A 19,943-nucleotide genomic window follows, 5' to 3' on the forward strand; every position below is an offset into this window, starting at 1 on the left:
ACTTAGTAGTATCCGGGCAACTAGCGATGATAGCGACCTGCTTTGCGACCGATCGGGCAACAATGAGCTGTCGTTGATAAAGAAAAATAACTCTGGGTGGCGTTCTTGGCTAAGACCAACCAATCGACGCGATATGTGAAGCAGACAAGCCGATAGAGTAATGATATTCACCGTGTGTTTAGTTATATATGCGTCAACGTATATATAGTACCGGGCATCTGGTCGGGAGCAGTGTCAAAATGACACGAGTGACTGTTCGTTTCATTCAACTTTTCACTGCCTCTTCACATACATCGAGCCCTATTTCTAAACTAGTGGGACAATATTTTGGCTCAGCTTGCACCGCTAGTGGATTGTCGTAGCACATGTTGCTTTCTAACCACCGCCGTAAAAGACGTATTACAAATACGTCATGTCGTAATACGTTTTCTCTTCCTTTGACATCGCCTCGCTTGGAGATCAGTCGCTCGATTTCGATATTTGTTTCGTGGAAGGATAGATCATCCTGCAAAAATCACATGTCTTACAAACCTTTTTCAACGGTATGGGTACAGGAAAAGCTAACATAATACCGAAGCGGTAGCGAAGTTCCGTCAAGAATGTGTTAGTGGTGGATCCGCCTTATATGCTGTACTGTCGGTTGGTTTTCTGGGTTATAAACCCGTTTTATGTATAGCCCGGGGATCCTCGCTCCACAATAATCTACGGACAGTGCCACAACCTAAGCAAGTTATTTGTGTCAGATGTACGCTAAAAACAACTAAGTTAAGCGAGTAACTATTTTTGTTGTGTCTATCTTCTTATCCTAAAAAATACAAAGTTAATAATGAGGAAAAATGTGTGCAGATCTATTCATTTGTTTTTGTCAGCATCATTTTGAAGGTGCCGCCGAGCAGATGGCCGTCCTTGTACCATAGTTGGACAACTACTGTTTAAATTAACCAACCAATGAGGTATATACTTCGACCCTAGTGCGCACGATACCGGAGAGCTTTCTTATATTTTACCACAATCGCTTTACCAGAGATATCAGCCGGATCAGGTAGGCGTAAAGGCGTGGATTGCATTTTGACTACCAGGACGATAAATTGGTAATTAGCCATCTGCTAATTTTAAACTGGGGACTACCAGAAAAATGCCCTAGGTACACCGCATTCACCGAGGCAACATCAGGCTTATATCCCTTAGAATAATCATTTACGTGTCTTTTGGCGGGGCCAATTTCGACATTTTTCGTTAGACATCACTTTAGAAAAACTTACAAAATGTGCAGCGTGTGCGCAAGTTGTTCAGGTACCAACTTTGGATTTCATCCTTGCCGTGACCTTACCAGTGATGACTGCTTGCTTAGCTGGGCTTTTGGCGCCTGAAACCAGCTTTCTGTGCAGTATTACCAATCGGCTTTGAAATGAAAAATTAATGGCTTTTTATAAAGCCTTCGAAATAGCTTCCGATAATTCATTCAAGCTCGATAGAATTAAATTCAACTTCATTCTCTTACCTCGGTTCTAGATCGTCGCTCTGAAACACGCCCACGTTGAACTGGCTGTTGTGTGCTTATTTGTTGACGTACATTACAAAAGATGGCTTTGTTTAGCTAAAATGACTAAGTTAATAGAGAACTTAATCATTTCAAGTTTAGTGTATCGCGCTTCATTCACAAAAAACTAGGCAACGTATTCTTCTTTATTGGTTCTTATTAAGTAAAGTCCGAGCTGGAAACAGCAAGTATCGTGTCAACTTGATTACCTTATTTTGGCATACTTGTGTAAATATCGGTTACCGTAATAGCTACAAATAAGTGAGATAGGGTTATTCCTAACCATAAATGGATTAAGCTAGTTTGCTAATGATATTTTTATCGTATAACACTTCACGACTATAGTTATATATGATTCAACGTATCTGCTTTTACCTGTATAAATATTAGGGATAGTATTTTTTCATCCTATTAAAAAAAAAAAAACAAGAGTTTACTGCTTGACTTGAGAATTCAGCAGGGGTTCTAGAATTCCATGGACTAACACTTTCGTTCCGTTGATCTAGCCAATCTTTTTCACCATAGTCAAAGTTATAGAATGGGCAGTTTAGTTATATTCACACCAAATACTATGACAACGGGTAGCAACAGCAGTTAGCAGTCAAACAAGTATGAAGCCTAGTATTGTACGGGACACATAGGGCTTAGCAAAAGCTACTCCCGCTATCCAGTTATAGGAAGCTATCAACCTATCCATATATACTGCATAACACATGAATTGCAATAAATATACAGTTCCCTTTTGAGGGTGACTTTATTCAAGCACAGAATTCTGACCTGAGCACGTCTTCTCAGCGTTAGAAAAGAATTTTAGTTATTAATTTGTTTATTATTCGTCTGCGTTAGTACTGCTAGAGCAAGTTATAGCAATTGTGCACGTAAGATTGCACGTTCTTGTTCATCGACAAAAAACATCGTGCAGTAACTTCCAGGTACTGGAGCCCGCAGAAGGATAAAAGTGGGTGAAAAGAAAAATTAGCTGATGTCAGCTCGCTATGGCTAGCGTAATTATTTACCAGCAGCTTTGACAGAGACGCGACTGATGATCGGCGATGAATCAATAGGAAAATATAAAATGCTCCAACCACGTCAAATGAGAATAACATAATAGGGTAAAAGAAAAAACAACGATTGATTGTTTGTTATATAATATTACATGAAGCCGAAGCTTTTATCAATATGGTGAACACTGCTTTAGTAATAATCTGTTTAACATTGTAGTAGAGATGTTATTAAGGAAATTTTAACTCTGTATGGACAACTCGTCGCTTCTGTGACGATGACCTAAAAGTTGGTATGCTATAAACGACCATTGTATGGCTGATATTTTGCTTTTAAGTCGGTTTATAGCTTTGGCATTATGGGTCTCTAATAATCTGCGGGGTGGTTTGTCGAGTGGTAAGTTTCGATTTGTATAGCGTTCTTGATTTAAGTTGTTGGACGCTGAAAGCTAATGGTTGCTCATAGACCACCTACAGAGCGAGGCTGTCAATAGACATGCGGTTATATAATATAATGTAATCGCCAAAAATAAGAGCCGCAGGTCACCGGTAAATTCCCTTTTACTTGATCCACAGGCACGATCTGTCGCCTTATAATGGCAATCATTTTACAGAAAATTTCAATTTTTCGTTCTTTTCAGTACGTTATCTCCGACCTCTGTGTCGATTCTGTCATCGTCGTGTCGTGCGACGTGTTATTAATGCCGACCCATTGTATTCAAACACGCCGCTAAAAGGGATAGGACATGGAACACGATGACAACGATTTTCAACTTTTTTTTGTCGTAAAATTCTGAAAATGGACCGCAATAAAGACAACCGGCTAGCAAAAATTATATGTACATCAGCACTGCCCATAACAGCCAATAAGAACAATGCGCAGCAATACGACAATATGAAACCGGCACTATAGTTGACAAAAAGCTTTTTATAGCCAATTAAGCCAATTTTACATAATGTGGCCATCGATAGCGCTTCTGGGCAGCGCTTATAAAAACTCAGTATTCTGTCTGCGTTCGATACAAAGCATGCTCGATAGCGTGTCTGCCTGATAGACTCACAGCTTTGCAGGAATAGACGTATCGTTTCACAGGAAGCTCGTGTGCTCTCGTCTTTGAGGAAATCTGCTGGCTACTGTGAAAAGTTAGACTGAAAACACCTCTGAACACTAAAATCCCACAACATACAAGTAGCGACTTCCATTTGAGAAGGTTAAGTGCTCATTCTATTACTCGTCCACATTCGGAGGAAAACTCTCGTCTCAGAACAAACTCAGATGTTCGTCGCAAACCAGGGATTCGGTTTCAGAATATAAAAGAACATCAAAAATATTGTCTAGTATCTTGGCATTAAACGACCCGCTCCCCCCGCCAAATTAGCCAAGTTGCGGTTTATGCCGTTGCGGGTTTGTATAGGACGTCTGAAGACTGAGAACGATCCGATGAACCGAAAATGGAAAATCCACAATAGAAAAAAGATTTCTGGCTTAATTTTGGAATACGCCTAAAATGTTGATGCAAAAGTTATATGCAACAAAGGAAGTTATGAAATCATCTAGATAGGCCATAACTGTTAGACTTTTTAAGCTTTTGGGCACTTCGGGCTTATAGAACTTTTGATTTTTCAGAGCTTTCAATTTAAGTTAACTCAATCATTTTTAGGAGCCGAACTAGCGCTAAACTTCAACCGGTCTATACGTACTAATGCAGCACAATTGTAGAAGTGACCTATAAGCTATCCGAAACATCCCCCAAAGATATTTCAGACAGCAGTGTTTGCTGTTATCTGTACATAGTTTATCGACAAAATGCACTTAAGCGAACACGACACTTAAGCAATTTCAGCGCCGCACCCTGTATAGTATATAAAAGGAACGCCATGTTAAGTAGCGCGTTTAAGATCCTGGTTTGTTCTACACATTCATTCAAACCTATAAATAATCTATCATGCCCCTGTATGACACAAAATTACTTCTATTTCGTGTACTTAACTCCCACATGATGCTATAAACTACGAGATTTTTACATGTTGCGGTCTCGTCGCTACGAACACGCTATGTACGTTCTAGCTAAAGGCTAATCCAATATAGGGCCGCACGAGCGAAAAACGACTGTTTCGTTGTTTTGTTCGTGTCGATCGCGGGATGTGACGCACACAATGCGTTTTGCTTTTTGTGGCTCGTTAGGTAACTTTAACAAGTTTTACTACGACCAAGCACCCGCCTTTTTTTGGTCCCGTACTCCGTAGGAAAGGTTCATTGTAACAAAATCATACAATCGTAGAAACTGCGGGCAGATCGAGCAACAGTGTCTACATCCAATAACTAGTAACTACGTGCCGGGATTCAGTAATCGTTCGCAGCTGAACAATGTAAAATGAAACATCAATTCCACAATCATCATATATGTATTTGCGCCATAAAGTTTATTGTGGTTATTTACAGAAACGAAAGACAGGGAGCTTTAACGGTACAAGAAAACTTTAGATGATTGCCATGACAACACCGAACTGCTTCAGCTGTAGAGCCAGGCGCCTACTCGGTTCAGAGGCATATCATGATTACTTATGGATCACACATGCCTATAGGGGCAGCTGTTCAACACACGGACCCCTATAATAGTTCATGGGTACGAGCTAACATACTGCATTAATCTCTGTTTCTTTCACGATCATATGGTGAGCCTATGAATTGCACTCAGGCCGGAAATACTCGTTGGATAATGGGAAATCACTAAGGGAAAATTATATGGGATACAACGAGGATTTAAGTTGGCTATGATGATACTTCTATATACTTCTGTGAGTGATGCCAACATAACACCATATAGAAGATAAATTTTAATATGGTTTCTTTACTCGTAAAACTCTACCGATTACGGTGCGCAGAGTAATAACCCAGCCCAATTTGCTGTACACTCTGTTCTTTAGCATTGTTCTATCCAAGTTCCAATTTCAGTTGTAGATAAAATTTAACAGTAGAAAAATACTGAAAATTTTTCACAGTTAAAAGGATACAAAGTGTTAACGAGTTGGGCTGTTCGGATAATTATACAACTAAAACTAATATTCTGAACGTAATATCGTTCACTACTATTAGTGGGCAAAATCTAACGCATTTTCGTTGTATTGGTGAAAACGTAACGGGGTTTACGTGGACACCTGTACGTTTGCTAGGTATGCTTGCGTTTAGTATTACAGTAGAGTGTAAACGAATGTGGTAGGTAAAGTAAGTTTATATATTTTCCTTTTATGTTTTTTACTTATTTTTTGCTACATATATTTATAAGGTTATATATATATACGCGACTGCCAGAACATTATTTATTTAGTAATTTAATTTTCTGCGGCTAAAGTGTCTAATTAGGTAAACAGACGCGCGGTTTGACGATGTAAAATAATATTATCTGTTCTATATGTGATGTGACGCAACTGTTGCTCGACAAATTAGAAGGCTAGAAACGAATTTTTACTGTTTTGTGACTAACCACGGGGCCATTAAAGAAAAACGGATTACAATACAAAGGGCATACGTGAGCGCAATAGCTTTTTTTTTTTCTCAATCCGTCAGCAGAGAGAGGCTTCGCGTAACTTTCACAGAACAATGTGCAAATCAAAATAAAAAGAGAATCATATATTTTTCAAGTTTTTGATCTGGTTCGATCTGCAATTGATAGCAATAACAATCCGATTGCGTGAATTTCGTTCACTGATCTGGTTAAAAAAGCCATGTAAAATTGTCTCCGACCCGCATATGGCGTTTGAAGCGAAGATCCCTTCTATCCATGGTCGTCCATTGTTCGAGACTCCTTTGTGAATGCCATGAAACAAATGTCAAGTTCAAAAATTAGCTACGCTTCGTTTATGCTGCTATTTCTGCGCCACCGACGACGCCAGCGCCTGTATATATCGGTCATTTTTCGGGCTCAATTCTGCACGCTTCCTTCGTTTACCTTTTGTTTTGTGGCGTGTGTTCTTGACGCTCATCTCGGTAACAACCTGGTCTATCTACTCCGCCTTAACTATTCTATTCGAGTACCGCTATAGTTATTGGGTAACCTTTGTCGCCTGGAAAGGATCTTGTGACAGCGTAACTCCGCCCGCGTCCGCTACTGTAAGCCGAATCGGGGAGTATAGCTAGTTTAAAATGGGTCAACTTGGCTTGTTATTATATATGTACATATATTGTCCGTCCAGTACTGCGTCTAGAAATATCAAACAGTTGGAAATAGTCCCTCTGGCAAATCCAGCAAAGCTAAACTATGTTGAGCTAGTGAAGCCGTCTGTTTGGTGCTAGGCTATTAGATGTTACTACTGCTTCTGTTGTTGATGGTGATGTATGATTGCCGCCATATTATTCAGTCGAGCGCGTACGTTTAGATGAATTGGCGAAAGCTAGTTTTTGCATCCCGTCAACTTTTCCTCTCGTTCAACCTATGGGGACAGACGGGTCGGCGAAGTAAATGCGACTTCGAAGATGTCACGTAAAGATAGGCACGACATTAGATTGCAGAGTAAATCGCTGCGTCGACACTTTTTTTTTATAGTGGCATTGCCTGTTCACTATCTCAATAGCCCAAGACATGAGACCTCGTCGCCTTTCTCTGCCCCGCTTGTTATCATGTCATGACTATAAAACAATGCATTTCGAAGAGTCTTAAGAAGGGAAAGTCGTCGCTGGTGTCGAACTGGTTCGAAGACTCGTTTCCAATACTGGCTTTTAGTTTCTCCCGCGTAACAGCAGCTGTTGTCGCTTGCGTCACGAGAAAAAAGGACAAGAAAAAAGTAAATCGTAACAGGTTACCTCATCAAAAGGATACGTTCATTGCTAGGCAGACAAAGACGATCGCCACTAACATTACAGCAATAGCAATTGAAATGGTAGTGTGCAGAAGAATGGAACTGAAAAGATTCACAGTGTCACAGTGTTTTGGTTGCAGTAAAACCAAGATTGCCTACAGACCTCGAGCAGCCGTCTTAGTAAGCACTCTACGCAAGTAATGATGCATGGAACGCCAAACACAATGTGGCTCATTACACTTAAGCGTCTGTCTAAGTATTGAAACTTTGCTAAATTAGCAACAGTTTTTATCGCGCATATATTTCTGCTTTTACTAACCGTATGAATGAACAGGTCTATATTGTTAAATTGGATCACACATGCGTCAACGATCACCAGTAAAATTCAGTAGCACGATGGGCAATTTTACGGTCTCTCACATAAATTGATATCACACCATAGTGTGAGGTATACGCGATTGCACAGATCGATTGACTCGCAGGTGAAGTGCTGGACAGCTGAACGCTACCTATTCAAGAGGTCATAACCTCTGTCCAACAGGGTGGCTATTCCTGAATTGGTCGTCAGAGTTGCACATTTACTATAGATAGGCAGCCTGATAACAAATAAGCATAAATGACGGTAAGTATCTCGAAAAGGTGAGAATCACGACTCAATAAACAATTGGCCAACTATTGGCCCTTTCTAGCTGAGTATCACAAGCGTCAAAACATTGTCCTAAATCACAGGTTACAGACTGCAAGCTCATTTAACAAAATGTAAACATGTATTAAAGAGCCCATGCTACTAAATTACAAGTTAATAGTACTGTTAATTTTTAAGTGCATAGAAGTTGGTTAGTAGATATCGGGTCCTTTCAATTGTTTCGGGGTGATATTTTGAATTTACTTCTGCGACCGTTCTTTATGGGGTGATTGTTCAGCTTCTGTGTAAGGGTCGCGCTTACTTATCATCACCTATCGCATTATGTCATTGGTAAACACGAACTAGCATGCATTAACCGGTGCCATTCAAATATCGGTAACAATTCACTGAACCTACTAATAACTTGATTATAATATTCGTTTTCAATGCAATAGATATTGCTTTTCTAATCTGTTGTCTTGATCAGTATACGACATGCACATGGTACGTAGTAGACCTTTTCTACCTGACTAAAGAACAGGCGCGGCTTAAAGGTCTCTACCAGTTTTTATTACAGTTTTGATTTAAGGACCAATTGCATTAGTAAAAAAAAAGTGGGTCATGCCGACAGATTTGACTCTCGATATTATTAAACGTAAATTATACCTTATCATATATTAGTAGCTAACAGAATGAACAGCACGGTAGACTTTTAGCGAACTCGGTGCGAAAAATACTTACGTAATACAGAAGCACATCGAGATAATAAAGGGTGACAGATTTATTAACGTTACGTTAAAGCAATTGTTCTGGAATGCAATACTCTAGCGAGACACTTCAACACGTCTGGGATTCATTTCGAGTATCGTTATCACACTGTGGTACACACCTAATAATGGCCTTAATACTTTACTGGGTTATTATACAATGTAAAAATTAAGGAACTTACTTCGATTTCAGTTAACCTCGTGGCCACTCACAGTTTCTGTTGGACGTTCGTTAATCTAAGTAGAAATTCAAATCAATATAGGATTGAGCAGAAGAGTTATGAATACACTTTAAGCTCGAATTGCGACTCGGACCGTTACAGGTATAATTAGATCTATTCATAATCAGCGTGTTATGGCAGGCAAATCCGAGTTTTATACTACATCTTCCACGACACCGATGATATTGAAGGCCAGCCTGCATTGGCACCTGTTGCCGACAATGTATTTGCATTTTTCCACTCTATTCGTAAGGCGCCTCGCGAAACGAATACGCTCGACGTAACTATTAATCTGCAAAAATGGCGACGATGACGGCGCCTGACGTACATTTACGCAAAGTTTAAAGCGGTGTAAAAATAAACACAGAAATCAAGTGTTTACATGACTGCCAGTGTTACTCGTAAGTTGGTTGTTAGTACTATCGGCGTCGCTGTTTTTATTAAACCCAAAAGTCATCCCTCCACCATCAACAAGGTTGTAGATCAATGCCCGAATTCGGACCTCCAGAAGCTTAGACAATTGATACCCTCTTACGTCAGATAAAAATAATTATTTCAGGTGGACAAGGGCTAAACTACTAACATATTGCTTGTTGTTGATATCTGCGGAAAAATCGCGATTTCGGTTTGGCTTGCTACAGTTGTTAATCCGTGACAAAGAATATTTTCTGATAAGCCTTTAATAGTAAACCGTGGCAAGGGTCATCTGAGATGAGACATATATGTCTACTTTATGCGATGTTGTAACAAAACATAGGCTAATGTTAGTTCGCTGAATTCTCGGATAAATCGCTGAACGTTCTTATCCGTAGTAACCGCAAAGACCTTTAGAAATTCCGCCGGTTGAAGAATATACTACGAAAAGAATCGATTTGTTCAAGTTTTTCGCCGACACGATCGGCGTTGGATATCATTCGGTCACAAACGGGTTCGGAGAAAGCTGTTTTTTACGCGATAGCTGACAGAAATTATAGTAGCTTTACTATTATCACTATTCTTCTTCCATTCGAATTGCTGCGCTCACAAACTCGCCAAAAATATTATCCTGATGTCGGCGGCTTTCACGTGTCAAACTGTTGAGTAGCCTTCAACTTAGTTGAGTGTAAAGCTAAATATTTTATTAATTAAATGTAAATTAATTGTGTTCGGGAGAAGCAACTTACTCCGAAACCCTTGACGAAAAGTGCTGGGCGTATCTGAAGCGACTGCGCACCCAGCTCGACCTATTTGGATCGGACGTATGTACCGTTCATTACACTAATGCGCGCTGTCAAGAACAATCAGTTGTTTGAAGCTAAGTAGATTTACGCCGTCATTTGTCCATCTATTTAATACATAGACAAAATCTAAAACCTAATAAAAGCATGCAATGTTCTAAATCTTCCCACACCTGATCTTCCTTCACACCTGAACTAGACTTCAGGGATTTAAATAGATCGATGACGCGCATGCTGTCTCAAATCACAAGCAGCTTCTTATAAGAAGGACGAACTGCCGCTGAAGAAAGCTATTAAATGGGTTCCATATATTGCTCCTAGAGATAATTGATCTGCGACCCTGCATTTTTTTAGGCATGCGCCAGCTTTCTTACGAGCAGCTGCGTGTACGTTTATCATTACACGTGGTCGCTAGAAAAGATTTCGAGTATCTGTCTTCACGACTGAGTGGGTCACGCAGCATGCACATACGCTCACCGTGTCTTACCGCAAAAGCTCTACATCTGTAGCCAGCCCGTTCGACGTGAAGAGCTCACGCTGTGCGTTGCCCCTTTCAAAGTTCATCGAATTCAATGTTCTAGGCGGATAATAAAAATAAGTTTCCGCGAACCATCGAGTGGCAGATAAGTCACCCTGAAGTTGGTATTACGCTCGGTTGTCGTTTTGCAGCCGTTAGCGAACGCACGGAGAAAGCCGAACAGCTTTTCTCCGACTCTACATGTAACGTACCTAGATACAATGCGTGTACGTGATCATCTATTTTCTATTGCTTTTCACTTGGGCTTTTTCCTTGAACAAATCTGCAATTATCGGCCATACGAAAGCCGCTGTTACCCTGCCACCTCTCGTATGAGTTTGGTGTTATACGAGCGGAACACTGAGAAGACGCTAGCGGCTGGCACAGTCAATGACTACTTGCGGAAAGAAGGCTTAACGGTAAACAGCAACGTAGTAGACAAATATAACAGTAACCACAAAAAAGCCCAAACGTTCCGAAATGTCTCGTTGAAGCAATTCCGCTTTCGATCATCGTATGGTTTTATAAAAACACATTTTAATGTATGTGACGTGCGTCATCATTTGATAATGCTACATTATAAATGCACTGCGTCTTGCTAGCTCCCTCGCCACCTGTGACAGCGGTGGCGAGGACAATCGTAAAATAAATGAAAAAAAATGAACCATCTTTCGTCTATAATGATATATTATTAAACATTGCCTTGAATATATAATTGGCAAACACTTCGTAAATATCTATTTAGTACAATGAAATTGTGACATATTTGTGGAACTAGCTGGATAATAATGAAAAACATTTAAGCAGGGTCATCAAAACGAGAATCTGCATTCGACAATTTGCCGCATTGTCTTTAGTTAGATGCCAATTGATTTGCTAAGAAGTGGGAAGTAACAGCCCTTTTCAACATAGGTTCAATTATTGATGGCCATGGGACTAGAAGCGCGGTCTTCTGAAAAAAAAAATAGCTGCTTCTGTCAATTCATCGGCGATTTATTTGGAAAACGTTGTTGAAGTTTGCTTTCTTTGGCTATGTTGTCGATGTTTCTGTGCGTCTGCCTTTCGAAAAGTCAAAATTCCCGTTTGTCTCTTATCGGTTTCGGGTATCGGCTCTGAGGCCGCATCCTGTGTGATTTAAGGTAGCTAGCTTTAAGGACATGCTGTGAGCGTCTTAATCCACTGTAATAATTAATGGCCATTCCATACGGTATTTAGAGCAAACAAAGCCCACCTTGCTTACATTAGTCAAGCGTAAGCTATTAAAAACTATCAGTTTTTGAGGGAGGGTTGCTTATGACAGGCCTGGCTTTTCATAATTACATGGAGAGGACTTCCGAGCAATTTCCGTTTCATTGCATAGCTTGGAAAAAGCATACATTTCAGGAGACAAACTCTCCTCTGTACGGGAACGAGTTTGTACCTGTCCGTGTGAATGAAATTGCTGGACCTATTTCATAACCGAGCTTTTCTACCAATTAGCTTTGCCAAATTAAGACAAATGCTAAAAACTAAAATTTTAATCACCATCCAAAGACGTGAGGAGTCACTCACTATTCGCGCGTTTATTTATACATATTACTCAGTGCTGCTAATACATTTAGATTTCACGATGAAAATAGCGTAGTTTTGCGGTGTTTTTTGCCAGGGTGTCAGGGCCACATTTTCTATAAATGATAAGATTGGAATCCAAAGGAATGGCGTCATCCTTGAGAGACCACCCCAATGGGTCTGTTATGCTAGATCAGGCAGGCCGGTTATTAAACCGTTAGATCAATTTCTATCGTACAATTATCTGCGAGGTATTTGAAGAAGGAGCTTGTTAAAACAAATATATACGTGTTCTAACAGCTTTCCCTAGACGTATCTGGACGTAGACTGGAAGTATTCTTACAACGCTGTACAGTAACAAAAGTAATCTTCAAACTAATCTAGATACATTGCAACTATACTAGTTTCTTAATCGATGTCTATCTAGCCCACGTTCAAGGTACGCTGGCTCCGTGTACAATCTTATTGCTATCGTCAATGTCGCAGTCTTCTACATTCAGGTCGACCTGCACTTGTCAAATATAGGTGCTTGCATAAGAGAACCGTAATATGACTTGTTATATTGTTGGGTCATCAGAATGATTATTTATAGGTTTCCACGAATGATTACTACGATCGCAGGTAACTGATGTCAAATATTAAATCCTTATTTAATACGCCAATCTGTCGGACGGGCCGCGAAACTTCAGTACAAGTTTTGTGCGATAAATTATCGCTTATTTTCGTTCTGTGTTGAGGCACGCATAAATGTATAAAGCAATATGCTTCAAATAGGAGTGTGTTCTTCCTGTTCAACAAAACGTTCACACGACATTTACGATGATCTTTCACGGAGTGATCCCCCACATTGATCATCTTTTTTCCTTTTCAGTCTAAATATCAACTAACTAACTAAAATGGGGCGACACATTCATCCCAGAAGTATGGGTTAATTGTTGTCGGGATTCCTCGAGCAGATACGCTTCGTACAACGGAATAACACGTTCTCATTGTTAATGAATGAACACTTCTATCTAACGAACGATCATCAGCAATGCCTGAATAAAGCGACGAAGTTGCCACTCACAGCTATGATCTATGCACCGCATCAGCGTCACCTATCGGTGACACGTCAATGTACATTATTATTTATTATTATATCACATTATAAATCAACCGACCCACATTGCAGTAACAGTTAAGTTGTTCCGCGTAAAATCTAAACGAGGCTCAACGTAGCTAGCCGCCTGTGGTTATCTACACCGTTTCCTCAATTCGTCAGTCGTTACGTAACTTATTATTTTTATTATTATTATAATCGTTGTGTACGGAATAAGAAACTCACATGGCTAGCATTTACTTATCACTTTATTACGGATCAGCTGCTTAATAAATAATCCCATTGCTGAGAAGCTCCTGCGACTAAAGGAACTGAAATAATCGCCGTAGATAAATTCAGCCGATCTTCAAAGGCTTTACGAGACAGCACGATAACGGTACCTGTATGGAATCGAGTAGCTTTACGTTAGTAGTACGACTTACTCTCGGGTCCTATCACTTGTCCTGAACTTTGTATAAATATTCTCTCTAAATTTACATGAAAAGTTTACCCTCAGACGGAAGTGGGGACGTCAATTTCTTTCACATAGACAACACAATGGTGAAAAAAAGTGTTCCTGATTGACGCCTTGTAGATGACCGAGTCAAAAATCGACGGCTTAGGACCAATGATTCATTTCGACTCAAACTAGCTACAAGTTAGTTCACTACGTCTTTGTATCACACCGTCCAGATTTGGCGCTCACAGAAAAGACGACAGCGTCATTTGCTGGCATTGCCCAAAAATTAGATATGATAGCAGATCTATGCACTATGAGACATTCGGGTCCGCCTTTCGAACAGTCACGGGAACCGACAATGCACTTGTCGACGACACCCGCCATTCCTTATTATTATTTCATGTTGTAATATGTTGCATACGCATTGTATTGCTACTGCTCATGCCGTCATCAATCAGCGAGTTCGCGCGTCTGTCATTTCCAGCCTCCTCTTCCTCCTCTTCCTCTTCCTCCTCCTCCTCCTCCTCCTCCTCCTCCGTTTCCAATGGCCTTGATGTTGATTTTCTTTTCATCCCCCACACAAGCAAACACATGTTCAGAACATGGCGCATATTGACGTTTTTCGTTCGCTGCATTACGATAGTGACAAAAGAGCTATCTGAATTATCTTTCTGTCTTACCTTGACGAGAAGGCTGAATGTCGACGTCGCCCTAAATGCTCCGTAAGCGCCTACGACAACATCGTCCCGGTGCTAAAAGTTACAAATAATCGGTATTCGAGTACTCTTGCTTTCGACTATATATATATATATATATCGCTCGTAATTGAAATAAAGATTCTTGCAACGAGAGACGTCGTGATTTACCCTGGCGTAAATCGTTTTGTTTTTTTTTTTTCGTTTCAGCAGCGGCCGCTATAACGGTAATAATACCAACCACATTATAATAACGGATCGCTTAATTATTCACACTGCCGTCATGATGCGCCGGGAGAACGGAACACGGATAAATACGATGTTTTCTGTTTTCTCGTTTTCGGCGGCGGCACCACTACAACTGTATTTTGTCTGAAAAAGCTGGGCGATCCTATAAAATTATGAGATCGATTACAAACTAATCAATCGAAATCGACGTAGCATGATTCGAACAACAAGCCGATGTTCGCTCATTAAAGTTAACATTCTTCGGTAAATTGTCGGAAGTTCCGCCGATCGTCTAAGCTAGTTGCACCGGCCGCTACATTTGATGAAGAATCTCTTAGCCCAATGTTGTGTTGTTATACGAAACGATGGTCAATGGAACAAAGCACTTTGTTGAGCTTTCGCACAGACTGAGTGTTTTGGATTCTATGAAAATATATGCTTCAAAGTGTCTTTGTTCTTTCCGAGAAATGCTAATGAAGCGTTCCTACCTTGACGCCTAGATCCGTATTACATTAATGATTGAAATAACAACATCCCGTTGCTTACTTTTTGTTTATTGACGACTAAGCGTTATACGACATTGGAAACGACTGTTGGCCTTCTTTACTCAAGCGGCAAAATTGTATTATTTTAAGTTCGAAGTTTAAAGATTGCCGCGTCGGATGACAAAAATACAGCATTTGCAACGCGCGTCACAAAAATAACGAAAAAAAAATGTTGGGCGTGCAGTGAAGGTGTTATCGCTTACGCACAAAAGTTTAATAAAAAAAATTGCCATCTCCTATCAGAAGGACACCTTCTATCCAACTTCAATGAGGGTTGTCCAGGGCCACCTTTGAAGCAGGATAATTGTTTGCCTCAGCTATGAGGTAGTTGCAACAAATTTTCCAGGGTTTTAGCATGGTTGAACAACCAACAAGGTCGGCACCTTTTTTCTCATTTAAGCGTAAGCTCTATTTATGGAGGTACACCAATCGCAATGAACACGATAATCTAGGGTTTTCCGTATAGACACAGCCTCTTCTTACTATCGGATGGACATATAATTTTGCTGATGCCTAGGAATTGTTGAACGTCAGTTCTGTTTTAGGTGCAGCGGTAAAATGTCTATATTGCTGTTTTCCCATTGAGGAAGTGACTAATACACCTTAAACATCGAAAAGCCTATACTTTTTCATGTGATCTTAACCAAAAAGACGAGAAGCTGTGCCAACCTTCGGAACATGAACCACAGCAAAAAATTGCGCAACTTACTACACAAAAGAATCACAGCAAAAGAACATCAATATAACATACTTTATAGCCCAATAGTTATATTGCTACCAATAGCGAAGTTTCTAGGAGTAAAAATAGTCACAGCCGAGAAAGAAAGATCAAGAAATTAGGGTCCCCAACTTTATGGAAAGAGGCCGCCTAAGAGTCATGTTGTGAAATATAAATGTAGCTGAAACTTCACGTTCGAATTTATACTGACAGTATCACTGATGTCCTAATAGTGGAATTTCGTCGTATTCGAAATCTGATGAAGATCTATTTAAATCAACCAAATACCTTCAAGGGCGATCACCTTAATACTAAATAAGCGATTAACTCGACAGGTATTACGTGATAAATATTTGAAGCATCATGTCTACGAAGCCCAAATAGTCCGTAACTTATTATTTAGCAAAAAGTCAAATTACCTTATCAAATTGCGAATTTGCCGCATCACTCGTAACTGCTACCTCACTTCAGTACTGACATCGAAATGCTACTGACTTATTCATCGACGCGAAATTTTTCAGGTTCAGTAACATTAGGGTTTACTCCTCAGTCTTCATATTGTTTTCAATAGACAGCCCCATGCTACCCCAATATGATCTTAAAGAGCTATCTTAAGAGAGCGATTTTCAAAGGCGTTTCCAGGGCGCAGATATAGGAAAGCAGATACCACCTACTGATTACCAGCGATCGGTCCTGAACCCGTAACGACAACTCTGCAGATTAGACCCAGTGGAGTGAGAAACGGTTACATTTTCTAAAATACCATACGAGCAATAAGGCATACCCACGCTCATGAACACAAATAGGCGATGACGAACTTGTTCTTTCAATGCAAAGTTACTAAACTGGGCTGCCCATCCCCAAAGAAAACTGTTTATGGCCGCAACGTTCTCTGTCGGAGACGGACGTATCAGTTCTCAGAAGTGACAGTCAGACAATGTAGGAGCACAACATTTGCACACAAAAGATTTGCTTTTCGGAATATGTGAATCGGAAACATTTTTTGGCTGTCAACTTTTGGCAAATGGGTGCCACCATGTCCTTCCGTGACGCTGCTATTATCTGTCAGAACTTCACTGGACTGCGACTACATATTAACATAGTTGCGGTGTATTCCGACCTTTGAAAACATTCTTTAAGATAATTTGGTCGATCTGTGAAAACTACGCTAAAGATTTGGAAGAAAACTCGCAGCAAGGTGCGTAGGGTTTTCTGCGACCCCTTGTCAAGGCCTTCATTGCTTGTTTTTGTATGTAGATATATGTTGTAGATAAGGCTAAACGAATGGACGCGACCAAAAGAAAACGTAATTTACTGTTTCCGCATGGCTTCTACATGTCTCAGCTATGTTTCTTCGAGGTACTGTAATCCATAAAGCCATCAGCTATAGATAAAGGTTACTCTCGGCGGAAGAAGAGCTACTCTCACTGTTGAGTGGGTAGCACTCTGAGAACTAAAAGCATTCATATAGTACTAATCGGACAAGCTTTGCTCACAGGTTGTTTACTCACGGAAACAGTTCGTATTAATGGCAGATGATCGTTGAAATTATCGACACTCGAATACGCTCGGGTAGTACCTATCTAGATGTGTTTCGAATTTAACCTCAACCATAAACGACCCAAGGATGAAAAACCCAGATAATCGAAGTATTTCTACTATGTTTAAGACATTTTCAAGACAGTATAAAACATGAAGACTGTTGGCATGAGGGGGTTATGACAATATTTGTACTTGATAACTGTAACAACTATGCCATTATATTCGAATACCAGATGACGGTCCCCGAAGCTTGCTCCTTTATTCATTGAGTAATCGGGTCAATAAGAGTGAGATAGAGTGGATCACCACTAGTTTGGCTTTAGCCTTCCATAGTACAGGCCAAAGTCTGCTTTGACCTCTTTGCACTTCTTTTACAACAGACCAAAAGACTGGATAAGTTTGTTAGGACATTTCCGAGCGACAAGTTAGAACTCAAAAGATAGTAAACATCAGCAATGGCGTACCTTGCACCCTTGCAACTTACTATAAAATGCCTGTAATGTAGATTCGAAATCCTTTTAGATTTATTATTTGTCTAAAATGAATACGCTAGTTTATTAGTTAGGAACAACGCAGGCTAAAAGCGAAGAATCGACCCACAGACTCATTGGCCGTATAAAACCTGCCCGAACTTTACCTGCATTCTTTTTTGGTCGTTGTTATTTTTATACCGTCAGTTGCTCCTAACCTGAATGAACCACGTTTACGTAGACAGTCAGATGTAATTTGTCACAAAAGCACAGTCGCTTATCTGATAAGTACTACTAATAGTAATATCATCCCTGTCCTGGCTTGCTACTACAATTTCCTGTCATTAGCCGTTCGGATGGAGCACTCACTCGTCAACTGCTCGACATCAGCGCAGTATTGTCTGCGAGGCTGTTTCAAGCCAACGAAACAGTTGGATAAGGATCCATATCAAGCGAATTCCTTCAAAAGCAGGGGAAGGGCTCAGGGTTTGTTTATATTGGCACACACTAACACACAGGCACGCAAAAAGGCTTCGGTGACAACACAGTCAAGAACAACTGCAAAGGACAGTGAAGTACTGAATACGTACTGAAGCTTATATGCAATTATCTCGTCTGGCCTGTGTCTCAAATAGCCATGGGGTGTACGCAATGCTAGTGCTTGCCGATAACATCTTGTGCCTTGCCACTAATAATCATTCAAAACAGCTGTCTATCGATGGATCGTCTGACAATCAAAGAAATCTAATGGCCGATAAATTCTGCAGTATCGCACATTCATCGCTGTTAGAGGCCCTTTTAAGGGCCAGATTAAGTTCTTTTTTAATGAACTTGGCTACTTCATAGGTGCGACTAGGGGATCGGTGAGAGTGGTCGCTTGGGTTTTAAATTGTCGGTCCCCCGATCACACTTGTAACATTTCACGAGATTTCAAAGAAAACAAAAAAGAGTCTAGGAGTTGTACATACATCTGCTCACGTTTATGTTTTGGGTTGAACAAGTCGGCCCAGATATTTTGTTGTTAGAAGTAGTATTGCGTAGCACATCGAATGTCGTTACTGTTCAGACGCTATTGGTCTGTTTGTTGTTAGCAGATGACGCTGCACATAGATGATCAGGCAATCTATATCTGTGCACGTGTCACGGAAGGCAAGGCAATAGTTCTACTGATGCACATATCCCTTGCGATGCATCCCATTGTCGCAAAACAACGGCGGCCGCAATGGCTAGCCAACGATTGCTATTAATCGCATATATATTCGCGAACTTAGTGCTCTGTCGGCTTTTACCTCGGTTGCGCGTCTACAGGGAATTTCATGTGGCATTGTAGTTGAAGATTGTCTAGGCCCCCTGAAAAAAAGGTGTACGAGCGTAACAAGAGCACTCGTTTATTCTATTCATGTTATTGTTGAATGCAACTTTGCATTTATAGTAGGTCTCTTCGTATGTGTTCCGCTTTTACTGCTAAGTTGGTGTATTTAATAACCTACAACGTAAGCGTTAATCCACTTTATCACATTGTGTGATGAAGCACGTGAAGACTGATAGCTAACGCACAAAGAAACATTGTCACAGTAAGTGAAGACCTTCTTGAAGTGTTTGCTATCATTTCAATAGAGTATTCTAACAAGATCGTTATCCCATAGGCCAGGACGTGTCTTATCTAGTATTCCTTCGCAAGTAACATTTATAGCGTTACATATAACGCCTCCAATGATTATGGGATCTAGCGTTACTTTTTTACGATGTCTGTTAGTGTATGAAGGGTTATAATAAAGAGCTCATTTAAATGATTTTGTTTCCCAATACAGTTATGTCAATGCTGAATGACCAAATATTTGGACTAATATGGATTTTTTTTACATCTCGGTTTCAGCTTTCTCGGCGTTTGCGGTAAGCCAAAACTCTTTGAGTCTTCCAGATGGCGCAGAACTGCTAGTTGGGGACATTCGTTCCACGTTTTCCTGTCCAGAT

General features: G+C 40.3%; 1 long non-coding RNA gene across 10 annotated transcripts; it reads right to left on the reverse strand.

The window, feature by feature from the left end:
• Nucleotides 1–12,221: 12,221 nt before the first annotated feature.
• On the reverse strand, nucleotides 12,222–19,066 carry LOC111270063 (uncharacterized). Of its 10 annotated transcripts, none has more exons than XR_015314830.1 (4): nucleotides 18,938–19,053; nucleotides 14,452–14,523; nucleotides 14,193–14,335; nucleotides 12,222–13,712 (listed from the first exon to the last, which is right to left on the reverse strand). It is a non-coding gene; the product is annotated as an uncharacterized LOC111270063 (long non-coding RNA). The 10 variants fall into 10 exon arrangements; XR_015314832.1 differs by lacking the exon at nucleotides 14,193–14,335 and adding an exon at nucleotides 16,377–16,670 and having other exon boundaries at nucleotides 18,938–19,027; XR_015314834.1 differs by lacking the exons at nucleotides 14,193–14,335; nucleotides 18,938–19,053 and adding exons at nucleotides 16,377–16,670; nucleotides 18,560–18,928.
• Nucleotides 19,067–19,943: the final 877 nt, after the last annotated feature.

The sequence above is a fragment of the Varroa jacobsoni genome, unplaced genomic scaffold (assembly GCF_002532875.2).
Source record: "Varroa jacobsoni isolate VJ856 unplaced genomic scaffold, vjacob_1.0 scaffold_1440, whole genome shotgun sequence".
In the NCBI taxonomy this organism is placed as follows: domain Eukaryota; kingdom Metazoa; phylum Arthropoda; class Arachnida; order Mesostigmata; family Varroidae; genus Varroa; species Varroa jacobsoni.